This window comes from Carcharhinus amblyrhynchos, chromosome 1, assembly GCF_965287045.1.
Source record: "Carcharhinus amblyrhynchos chromosome 1, sCarAmb.v2.hapA, whole genome shotgun sequence".
Taxonomy (NCBI): domain Eukaryota; kingdom Metazoa; phylum Chordata; class Chondrichthyes; order Carcharhiniformes; family Carcharhinidae; genus Carcharhinus; species Carcharhinus amblyrhynchos.
Genome location: NC_137324.1, coordinates 142566762 through 142579859, shown reverse-complemented (window position 1 = coordinate 142579859; position 13098 = coordinate 142566762).

The following is a 13098-nucleotide window of genomic DNA, read 5'->3' as shown; positions in this document are numbered from 1 at the left end:
ACAGACAGAGTAGAGGGCAGAAAGATTTTTATTTAGCTTAGTTAGGGGATCAGGACCAACGCAGGTTTGGAAAGCTGAAGGGCCTGTTCCTATGCCTTACCTTTTTTTGTTCTTTGATGTTTCCTTGCTTCTGCAACAGGTTGTGGAGCACTCAGCAGACCACCAGAATGCAGGAAATCCTCAGGGGCCTGTACTGAAGGGCCTACCAGATAGGTCCAGGCAGCAGAACTGCATCTACACTGATGGATCAAGTGGCAGCGTGGGCCTCATCATAGCAGACTCCTCCAGTTGGCCTTACATTCCAAGAAGGGATGCTACCTTCCCTTCCTGATTCTCATGACTCTGCCTTTACAGTCCTAGCAGCTTTGGGACGATAGGACAGAGGAACACATAATCGGTCAGGGCTCAGCAGAGTACTGGGCTCCAGCATCTCTCTAAGTGCCAGTTCCCTGGGATGTCCCTGCCTCTACCTGCTACAGATCTTCTATTTTCAGGTGCTCACTAGTGAGTGACCCAGAAGTCCATGTATTGGTGAGTATCTGCACTGGTGGAGAGTACAGGTGACAGAAACCTTTTCTATGCTGGTCTCTGAGAAACCTCCCTTGGAGCCGCTCTTGTCTTGGTCTCCAGAGGGCATGAGGATAGGGCTTGAACTGCTCTGCAAGGGAAGGGTGATGGCATTCGTGAATCATGGAGGACAACTGATGGAGACAAGTTTCACTTGAGGATTGAACAATGACTGCATGCCTTGAGGTTCCCACGTTTGTCGGCTGCCTCACCTCGTCCTCTGCGAAGGTGTGTTCCTGCTCTTCACCAGCCAATTCAAGGGTTACTTCCCAAAGGACATGAGGCACCTGAGCTTGAACATGTCTCCGGCTGGCTGTGCCATCTCATCGTTATGCTCAAGTTTATTAAGTTTATCCTGCAATGAGACAGAGAGGGCAAATGAAAGTGGCAGTCTTACTGGTTCAGATAGTGATGAAGTTTGGCACGTGTGGGACTTGAGTGGGAGCAGGGATGTGAGGAACATATTATCTACTGGGGAGAACATGCGGAGTGGAGATGGGGGTCGGGAATGGGTGCTGAGATCCACATAATTGTATTGGAACCCGTGGGGTGGCTAGGTGAGGCATCGCAATGGAGATGTGAAGGGTGTATCAAGGGGTTGCTGTGGGAGACACGAAGAGGCAGGCTTACCCTAACTGTCCAAAGAAGATCATTCATTCTTTTGTAGTACAGTTGTCACCTCCTCTTCTGGAATGAGGTGGCTCTCACCAAGGCTGCCACAGTCTCCCAGGCAGGGATGGTGACCATGATGGAAGGTCATCTGTGGGAACGCAGGCAATAAGACACGTTTATTCTCCACATCATTCAGGAGTTTCTTGTTGCAGGCTTCCTGGCAGCTATTCCCCTGACTCGATGTGGAACAAGTGCTGGGGAGGCATTGATATGGAGCGCCCCACTGATTGCAGAGATTAAATTGCCATAGAGACTAGAAATAGGAGTATGCCATTTGGCCCTTCAAGCGTGCTCCACCATTCATTTTGATCATTGAATTCAATATCTTGATAACTCCTTCCCCCCAAATTCTTTGATCCCTTCAGCCCCAAGGGCTATATTTAATTTCTTCTTGAAATCAGACAATGTTTTGGCCTCAACCATTTTCTGTGCTAGTGAAGTCCATACATTCACCAACCTCTGAATGAATTTCTCTCACCTCAGTTCTAAAAGGTTATCCTCAAAATATGACCCCCAGTTCTGGACACTCCCACAATTGGGAACATGCTTTCTGAATCTATCCTACCTAACCCTGTTAGAATTTTATAAGATTCTGTGAGAGCCCCTCTCACTCTTGTAAACTCCAGTGAATATAATTCTAACTGACTGCCTCCACATATGACAGACCTGCCATCCCAGGAATCAGCCTGGTAAACCTTCGCTGTAGTCCCTCTATAGCATGGTCATCCTTCCTCAAATAAGAACACCAAAACTGCACGCAATACTCCAGGTGGGGCCTCATCAACACCTTATACAATTGTAGCAAAACATCCCTATCCCTATATTCAAATTCTGTACCATTTGCCGCCTTTACTGCCTGCTGTACGTGTGCAGCTTACTTTCAGCTGCATGAGGACACCAAGGTCTCTATGAGTGAGTATCCACCTCTCTCAATTTACACCTGTTCAAGTTATAACCTGCCTTTCTATTATTACTACCAATATGGATAACATCATATTTATCCACATTATTTACTGCATATGTCATGCATCCTGAGGTAATGCATTTTGGAATGTTTAGTACAGATGGGAAATATACAGAAATGGCAGCGCCTTTAAGAGTATTGATAGGCAGAGAGATCTGGGTGTACAGGTACATAGGTCACTAAAAGTATCAGCACAGGTGGAGAAGGTAGTCAAGAAGGTATACTTGGCTTCATCAGCCAGGGCATTGAGTTTAAAAATTGGCAAGTCATGTTGCAGCTTTATAGAATCTTAACTTAGGCCACACTTGGAATATAATGTTCAATTCTGGTAGCTACACTACCAGAAGAAAGTGGAGGCTTTGGAGAGGGTGCGGAAAAGAGTCACCAGGATGTTGCCTGGTATGGAGGGCATTAGCTATGAGGAGAGGTTGGATAAACTTGGTATGTTCTCACTGGAACGACAGAGGCTGAGGGGCGATCTGATGGAAGTCTACAAGATTATGAGAGGGATGGACAGAGTGGATAGTCAGAAGCTTTTTCCCCAGAGTGGAAGAGTCAATTACTAGGGGGCATAAGTTTAAAGGTGTGAGGGGCTAGGTTTAAAGGAGATATACGAGGCAAGTGTTTTTTACTCAGAGGGTGGTGGGTGCCTGGAACTCATTGCCAGGGGAGGTAGTGGAAGCAGATACAATAGTGACATTTAAGGGACATCTTGACAAATACTTGAATAGGATGGGAATAGAGGGATATGGTCCCTGGAAGGGGTTTTAGTTCAGTCAGGCAGTGCGGTCGGTGCAGACTTGGTAATCTGCTGTAATTTTCTTTGTTCTATACTCAGCTGTCCAAATCACGATGAAGCATCTCTGCATCCTCCTCACTGCTCATCCTCCCACCCAACTTTGCATCATCTGCAAATTTGGAGATAACATACGCAATCCCTTCTTCCAAATCATTAATATATGGTGTGAACAGTTGGGTCCTAGCACAAATCATTGCTGAACCCCACTAGTCACTACTGCCAATTAGTTGGCATTTATGCCAACCCTTTGCTTCCTATCTGCTAACCAGCTTTCTATCCATCTCAAGACATTACCTGCAATCCCATGCATTTTAACTTTCCATTGTAGTCTATTATGTGAGATCCATAGAGCCCCTACAGAGCAGAAGGAGGACATTCAGTTCATCGAATTTGCACCAACCACAGTTCCACCCAGGCCCTTGTTGAAAGCCTTCTGAAGGTGTCCCAGGTTGTCCCAGTGCATCAGTGTCAGACTGCCACAAATGTGGCTTGATTCATGCAGATAGAAATTTTTTTCTAATATTCCATATGATTTCCTGCCACCAGTAGATTCACATTGATTTTCTCACTGGAGACGACACTGAAAATATATTATAAGATTCTGCCAAATGAATGGCAAGATTTGCTGTTCTGAAAGTAGGTTGAAATATGGTAGAGAAACTGGAGCCAAGGAAAGCTAATTGTGGGAAATCCCTTCCTTCAGTTCCATCCACTCTCGTGTCCTTTGCCCTTTTTTGGGACTGAAAAGATTTCCTGCAATTCCAGGCTTCAATATTAATGTTCACAGAATTCTGGGTCCTGCCAGAATTCCTCTTCCTCTGGGAGCTCTTGCATCTCTATAACTGTACTGAAAACTTACTGGTGTGACAGGTTGGGTGTTACATTAAAGAGCTGTAAAATACTGAACATTATTATTAATATGCTTTCAGTTTAATGTAGAGTGTACTGTGAAAAAAGAATTTTTGGTTATCCTGTGTAGATGAACACATGATAAACTTCACGAGCAGCTTTTTGCACTGTTCAGACAATGCCTGCAATGCAACTGATTCTGGGCTAACTGAAACCACCCCATAGTCTAATACAACCATTAGCGTGTACATAAAGCAACGACTGGTAACTATAGCATGGAGATTTCAGACTGGAAATGACAACATACCTAACTATGAGCTAAGAAGGGGAATCAACCAAATGAATTTTTAACACCAAAATGCACCTAATATTTGGCAATCGGTCCAATTAGTATTATTGCATGGGTTTATTGAGGAATAGAAGTAACAAGAATTTAACAAGGCATGATGGGATGTGATCTGCCCAGCACCAGGTAGCAGAAATTGCTGAGCAACAGCAGTAGCCAGCTTCTAAAGGATGTGATTTTCCCTGTAATGAGATTAACATCGTGGGACCACACGGCGGCACAGTGGTTAGCACTGCTGCCTCACAGCGCTATGGACCCAGGTTCAATTCTGGCCTCAGGTAACTGTCTGTGTGGAGTTTGCATGTTCTCCCTGTCTCTATGTGGGTTTCCTTCAGGTGCTCTAGTTTCCTCCCACAGCCTGAAGATGTGCAGGTTAGGTTGATTGGCCGTGCTAAATTGTCCCTTCGTGTCCAAAAATGTGCAGGTTAGGTGGATTGGCCATGCTAAATTGTCCTTAGTGTCAGAAGGATTACTTTGATAGGGTGTGGGTGGGATTGGTGTTGGTGCAGGTTCAATGGGTTGAATGGCTTCCTTCTGCACTGTAGGGATTCTATAATTCTAGACAGGACCAGGTATAAATTGCCTATCAGTAGGAAACAGCTTATCCAGTCGATTGAAAGATCACAAGAGGTATATACACATGCTAATTTCTAGAGTCAAGGGATTTGAGAGATGCAGACAGCCAAATGCACAAAAAGAAGAATCAAAGAGTAAAAATGGCCAGCACACGCAGAAGCAGGCAGGCCAATTTACATCTGGCTGCCGAGAAGCGAGTTTTCATCTGAGAGGCCAGTCCAGAATCCTCAGCCAGGAGGCTAGGCCCACGTCTAACTCAGAATGAAGGCAGTGCAGAAATCTTCATAAAGGCAGTTTAAATATTTGCACTGGGTCAGGAGAAGACGTTTCTCAATCTTGTATTGTGCTGTAACTATAAGCTAGATTTGATTTCTAAATTTATTTAATTTGGATGTTGTTCAGGAGAGGGAAGTCTTAAGGGGTTCAAGGATTGTAAATATATTTTTGAACCAGGGAATTCCTACATAAACTGTGTGTGTTGAGTGATTCATATATTTAATTGTGTGTGTATTTGCCTTTCAATTTAATAAATAGTCTTTAATAATTGTTATACTGGACTGGACTGGTCATTCTCATTGGGCTTTCATGTAATTCTTCATACCATTCCAAAAACAAAGCTATACACCACCATGAGCAGTGTTTCTGCAGGATAACAAGTCGGCCCAGTGGCACAGTGGTTAACACTGCTGCCTCACAACTACAGGGATCTGGATTCAATTCCAGCCTTGGGTGACTGCCTTTGTGGTGTTTACACATTCTCCCTGTGACTGCATGGGTTTCCTCTGGTTTCCTTCCACAGTCCAAAGATGTGCAGGTTAGGTGGTTTGACCATGCTAAACTGTCCCTTAGTGTCCCAAAATGCATGGGTTAGATGGATAAACCATGGGAAATTTATGGGGTTACGGGGATAGGGCCTAGTTAGTGTAGTCTATCTGAGAGTCGATACAGACTCAATGGGCTGAATGACTTCTTCTGTGGGGATTATATGAACATGATCTGACATGATGATTATCAAGTCAGATCATTGTGGACATCTAATGGGCGTTCCCAGGTCGATGATTTGAAGATCAAGCCACTGAAGATGATTCTTTTCCAACTAATGATGCATAGTTTAATTTCTTTTGCATCCAACCCCAAGGAATTACAGATCTGATTGAAACTGATTTGACACTAAGTGCCAAAAAGTATCTTTCCAGCATGGATAACTGGCAGTTTGATACAGATACAACTATTTCAGAAAAAGGATTGGTATGGTTTAAATTAATTAATAACAATGTCATTATTTGTCAGATCCCTGCTTGTCCTAATCCACTGATCTTCTGACAATAAGGACAACAAAATGGTACAAAATCTGATACTAAGTTCATGTTTACATAACGTGAACATAATAACATTGAAAGGTCAATATGAAAGTTCAGTTAGTGTACCAATCAACCTACAGTATAAGTGGGAGGGATAGCTAATATTCACTGTTTGTTGCAAATGGAAACTTCAACACGGTGAAGTGGGAAGCTACGAACAACATAAGACAAAATGAAAATGAAAAGAATATAAATTGGAACCTGGTACTGGCAATAATAAAATATGATCCCATTATCATGTGATTATTTACTCGCAAATGTGTTCCCTTAGACGCAATAGGCTGTTCAATAAAATCTAGTCCACTCCATGAATAAACACACAAAAGTAAATAAATTCACTAAACTGTCTTCAAAACAATCCCCACCTGGAAAATGGATAGCTAATAATTAAAAAAGGGGGAGGTACTCCTATCATTTCACTATGGTTCATGTGATGCAGCTTTTTAGTTGTGTCATTTTTACTTGTTTGCAACACGACTATTGCAACTTTGTAGTTCAAATGGATGGTAAACATACACAAGAACATAAGAACGTAAGAACATAAGAAATAGGAGCAGGAGTAGGCCATCTGGCCCTTCGAGCCTGCATTCAATAAAATCATGGCTGAACTGAAGTGGATCAGTTCCACTTTCCCGCTTTCTCCCCATAACCCTTAATTCCCTTGTCTATCAGAAACCTATCTATCCGTGACTTAAATATATTCAACGAGGTAGCCTCCAACAGGCAGAGAATTCCAGAGATTCACCACCCTTTGAGTGAAGAAGTTCCTCCTCCACTCTGATCTAAACTGCACCCCTCCCCCCTCTTATTTTGAGGCTGTGCCCTCTAGTCCTGCTATCCTTTCTAAGCAGGAAGAAACTCTCTACCTCTACCCTATCTATCCCTTTCATTATCTTACATAAGATCCCCCCTCAGCCTTCTAAACCCCAACGAGTACAGACCAGTCTATTCAATCTCTCTTCATAGGCTAACCCCCTCATCTCCGGTATCAGCCTAGTGAACCTTCTCTGCACTCCCTCCAAGGCCAATATATCCTTCCACAAGTGCAGCGACCAAAACTGCACACAGTACTCCAGCTGCGGCCTCACCAGTCTGTCTATTTGCCTCATTGCTTCTGAAGAGAACACTGGCAGTTGCTCACAAAGTTGTCAAGGAATCTTTTCATTGTTTGGTAAGCCTGAATGGGATAAGAGGAGTAGGCTATTCAACCCCATGAACCTCATCTGCCTTTCAATTAGATTATGGCTGAAATGCATTACAACTCCAGTTACCACCCTTTGTCACAGGCCTATCAAAGACTATGGCACAGCTAGGTCTAGGTCAACAACAATTTGGGGCAGAGAGTTCCAGAAAATGCTCCCTCTATCATTTTTAAACCACCAAGCTCTAATTTTTGTTATTCCCCTCCAGATTAATTATTTTCCCTATCCTACCAAATCTTAAACCCCTGAATTGAACTCTATGCTCAAGGGAATAATAGCCTAGACCATCTAATCTGTGTATCCACACTACTGGAGGTATTCTATAGATTTCCAAATAGCATGCTACCGACAATTTTAAGGCCTTATCTCTTATTTTCCATGAACAAATTTATTTCTTGTGAATATTAGTATTTTTCCACCCTCTGAGTGAGAATGATTGAGTCAACTTAAATAATCCAGCAGTAAGCTTTTTTATTTTTAAAATACAGATGGTTAGTTTATTTCTCACAAAAACCTGCCCAAGCAATCAAGTAAAGCATGACAGTTGGGAAATTCTGGCCAGGCACGCTGGTGAGATTTTCTAGGCACCAAAATCTCTGCCCTCGCTAGCAGTGGCAACAGGGTGTGAATGGCTGGAAAAATCAAGTCCAACATCTCACTCACATGACTTGCCAACACACGAATTCTAGATACGGTTAAAGGTAAAACACCAATTACAAAGAAATGGAATTTCAATCTGCCTCTATTTGGTGCAGACCTGGATGTTTTGTTGTTGCTTTAGCTGAGGTGAAGGTCTCAAAAAATAGAGAGATTGTGAATTGATCTGCCTGAAAATTAACTTTGCAAATAGACTTGAGAATATAACAGGTTAAAAGAGAGAGACCCTGCTTTTCATACAAGATACTGTATTTACTTGGCTGCAGTGGTCATTGGCCTTTTTTTTGCAGGACCTCTTTCCGTGATGGAATTACATTGAAATTAGAAGCAGGAGTAGGCCATTCATTTTGATCATGACTGATCATTGAATTCAATATTCTGATTCCACCCCCCACCCCCCCCCATATCCCTTGATCTCTTTACCCCAAGAGCTATATCTAATTTCTTCTTGAAATCACACGTTTTGGCCTCTACTACATTCTGTGGTAGTGAATTTCACACATTCACCACCCTCTGGGTGAAGGAAGTTCTCCTCACCTTGATTCTAAAATTATGACCCCCCTACTTCTGGACTCTCCCACCATTGGGAACATTCTTTCAGAATCTAACTCTGTTAGAATTTTATAAGTTTCTCTCACGCTTCTAAACTCCAATAAATATAATCCTAATTAACTTAGTCTCTGTTTATATGACAGACCTGCAGCAATCAATTTGGTAAATTTTCACTGTACTTCCTCTGTAACAAGGACATCCTTCCTCAGATAAGAGCACCAAAACTGCACACAATACTCCAGGTCTGGCCTCACCAACGCCCAATATAATTGCAGCAAAATGTCCCTATTCCTGGACTCAAATCTCTCGCTGTGAGGACTAACATACCATTTGCCTTCTTTATCGCCTGCTACACCTGCACATTTATTTTCTGCAATGCATACATCAAGGACAAAGGTCCAACTGTTTGTCCACCTTTTTCAATTTACACCCATTCAATTAAACATAGAAACATAGAAGATCGGTGCAGGAGGAGGCCATTTGGCTCTTTGAGCCTTCTCCACCATTCATTACAATCATGGCAGATTGTCCAACTCAATAGCCTAATCCTGCTTTCTCCCCAAAACCTTTGATCCCATTCACCCCAAGTGCTATACTTAGCCGCCTCTTGAATACATTCAATGTTTTGGCATCAACTACTTCCTGTGGTAATGAATTCCACAGGCTCACCACTCCTTGGATGAAAAAATGTCTCCTCATCTCATCCAAAATGGCCTACCCCAATCCTCAGACTGTGACCCCTAGTTCTGGACTCCTGCACCGCTGGAAATATCCTCCCTGCATCGACTCTGTCTAGTCCTTTTTTGAATTTTATAAGTCTCTATGACATACCCCCTCCTTCGTCTGAACTCCAGTGCATACAATCCTAATCTAGTCAATCTCTCCTCTTACATCAGTCCCACCATCCCTGGAATCAGTGTGATAAACTTTCGCTGCACTCCCTCGAGAGCAAGAATATCCTTCCTCAGATAAGAGCACCAAAACTAAAGTAATAATCTGTCTTCCTATTATTGCTACCAAAGTGGCATTTATCCACATTATACTGCATCTGTCATGCATATGCCCTCAGCCTATCCAAATCACGCTGGAGCATCTCTGTATTCTCCTCGCAGATCACCCTCCTACCTAACTTGTATCATCTGCAAATTTGGAAGTAATACATTCAGTTCCCTCTTCCAAATCATTAATATATAATGTGATCAGGGGAAGGTGATGGCTTAGGTGGTATTATTACTAGACTATTAATCCAGAAATTCAGCCAGTGTTCTGGGATCCTAGGTTCAAATCCCACCATGGCAGATGGCAGAATTTGAATTCAATGAAAAGTATCTGGAATTAAGAGCACTGATGACCATGAAACCGTTGTTGATTATCAGGATAATCCATCTGGGTCAGTAGGGAAGGGAATCTGATATCCTTATCTGGTCTGGCCTATGTGGGACTCCAGACTCACAGCAATGTGATTGATTCTCAGCTGCTCTTAGGCAACTAGGGATGGGCAATAAATGCTTCCAGCCAGTGAAGCCCATGTCCCATGGATGAATTAAAAAAGAACAGATGGGGTCCTAGTACAGATCTCTGTGGGACCCCACTAGTCACTAACTGAAAACCCATTTATGCCAACTCTTTGCTTCCTATCTGCTAACCCATGTGCTTTAACTTTACATAATAGTATTTTATGTAAGACCTTGTCAAAAGCCTTCTGAAAGTCTGAATGAGTCACATACACTGGCTCTCTTCAGTCAACTCTACTAGTTGCATCTTCAAAAAATTTCAATAGATTTGTCAAGCATGATTTCCCTTTTGTAAATCCATACTGACTTTGTCTCATTACACCACTGCCTTCCAAATACAGAGTTATGAAATCCTTGACAATAAACTCTAGCATATTCCCCAGTGCCGACATTAGGCTCGCTGATCTAAAGTTCCCAATTTTCTCTCTACGTTCCTTTATGAATTGTGGGTTTACATTAGCTACCCTCCAATCTGTAGGAACTATTCCAGAGTCCAAAGAATTTTGGAAAATACTCACCAATGGATCTACTATTTCCAGGGCCACTTTCTGAAGTACTCTAGGATGAAAATTGTCAGGACCTAGAGATTTATCCACTTCCAATCCCATCAATTTCCCCAAAACCATTTCTCTACTAATGCCTATTGGTTTCAGCTCATCACTAAAACATGGTTCTCTCAGCACTTCTGATACATTATTCATATCTTTCTTTGTGAAGACTGAAGCAAAGAATTCTGTTTGTATCTCCAAAAATCAGTATGAATTTTCTGCATTATCTTCGACAGGGAACCAAGAAGCTCACTATCTCACCCCAGTGTCAAATCATCCTCCCAAACAAAGGATTGTGGTAATTTAGTGAACAATCCAAAATCTTCTCCCACATATGTTTTTTTCAGGAAGCCAAAGCCTTTAGGTTGACAAGGCAAATTTGCATTTTGATAACGAAGGTGTCAGCAGATTTTTATTTATCTCACTAGTTAAAATAACGGTGAATCAATTTCAGAAAAGGTATCATAATCCTCTTGAGAGATAAATTGGTTTAACTATAAAACTGTCTCATAACTCTTGAAGAGCCATTTTAAGTTCCAGTTCTATTAATTTAAATTGTAAAATTGTAATTTTACAAATATGCCTGTAAAGATTTATAATACTATCATGCAGTTACTGTGGCATGAAAAAGAGGGGGGAGAAACATCAGCAGGGAAATCACCAGAGAATTTCCCGGGATAAGATTCCACGCACCCAAAATCTCACTGGGGTAGGTGTTCCATACGCACAGACTCTGTGCCTTTGTGAAATGTATTATAGTCATGTTTCAGTGTTGAATGTGTTTACTCATCCCTTCCATTTTATCGGAGTAGTTTTGTCTGGATCCAGCAACTGTATTGTTATTGTAGCAACATATTTGATCTTAATTGTTGCAATATTTGTTTTGATCCAAATTAATGCTGGGTTCTGTTGGTTTGCATTTTGCCCTAGATTGATGACATTTATTGGCAAGTAAGGTCATATAACTGGGTATAGAGAACTCAAAGCAGTCTGTTCTTAGAATTGTTAGAGAAAGGCTATTTTCCCTGTCTGAAGTAGAGACTGGAATTGGCCAAGAAATAAGCCTTTCTTCTGAGATTCTACTGTCTGGAGGTGGAGCTTTCTCTGAAAATTGCTGCATGAGAATTAGAAGACAAGTGTCTGTTCGAAATATTCGCCAGGAATATCAGAAGGCTAGAAACCTAGTGCCTACATAAGTTTCTTTGGTTTCTGTCCTAGTTAGTTCTAAAGAAGGGATTCATGTATATGGGAGATATGGCTAAATTGGAACAATAGAGATCACAAGTATTAAGTATTGCACTTCGTCTTATTTAAGTATTGTAACTGGTAAATGTTATGCTACTTCATTTTGATCTGTGTTTTTAAATAAATTTTGTTTGATAAAAGAAAGTGGAGGATGTGGTCAAGAAGGCGTATGGTGTACTGGCCTTCATTAATCGAGGGATTGAGTTTAGGAGTCGGGAGGTGATGCTGCAACTTTATAAGACCCTTGTCAGACCCCACTTGGAGTACTGTGCACAGTTCTGGTCGCCTCACTACAGGAAGGATGTGGAAGCTATTGAGAGGGTGCAGAGGAGATTTACAAGGATGTTGCGTGGATTGAGGTGTCATGCCTTATGAAGATAGGTTGAGGGAGCTAGGTCTCTTCTCCCTGGAGAGACGAAGGTTGAGAGGCGACCTGATAGAGGTTTATAAAATGTTGAGAGGAATAGATAGGGTGGAGGCTATTTCCCAGGGCTGAACTGGCCGAGAGGACTCAGGTTTAATGTCCTGGGAAGCAAGTACAGAGGAGATGTTAGGGGTAAGTTTTTCGTTCAGAGCGTGGTGAGTGAGTGGAATCAGCTGCCATCGGTGGTGGTAGAGGCAGACTCGCTGAGGTCTTTTAAAAGACTTCTGGATGAGTACATGGGATTTAATGGGATTGGGAGTTACAGATAGTTCTATGGCCTAGTAGGAATGACAGATCTCCTTCTGTAAAAGGACATTAGTGAATCAAATAGGTTTTTACAATTATGATCATTATTAAACTTTAATTCCAGATTTATTTTATTGAATTCAAAGTTCACCATTTGCCACGGTCAGGAATTGAACCTAGATCCCTGCACATTACTCTGAGTCCCTAGAGTACTAGTCCACTTGTACCACTTGTACTATGCCACTTGTACCTGGACTTCATCCTAAACCTCAGATTTCCTCCTTCACTCTCAACTTAAACCTTCTTCTTTCAGCTCATCTTCCGTCACTTCTTCTCCCTGGTCATTAGATTCAAGACACTACACAAGTGTAAATACTAACTGTATTATTCTTACTCTAATAAGAATGAGAGCTGGATAATTTTAAATAAAAATAGTAATGAACCAACATTGACATTTTAATCAGTGGAACAATCTCAAGCAAAATAGCAACACTTTTTTTTATTGGCTAATAGTGCCATAGAATCTTTAACATGCAATTGAGGATAATGAGAGATTCACCTTAACACCTCATCTGA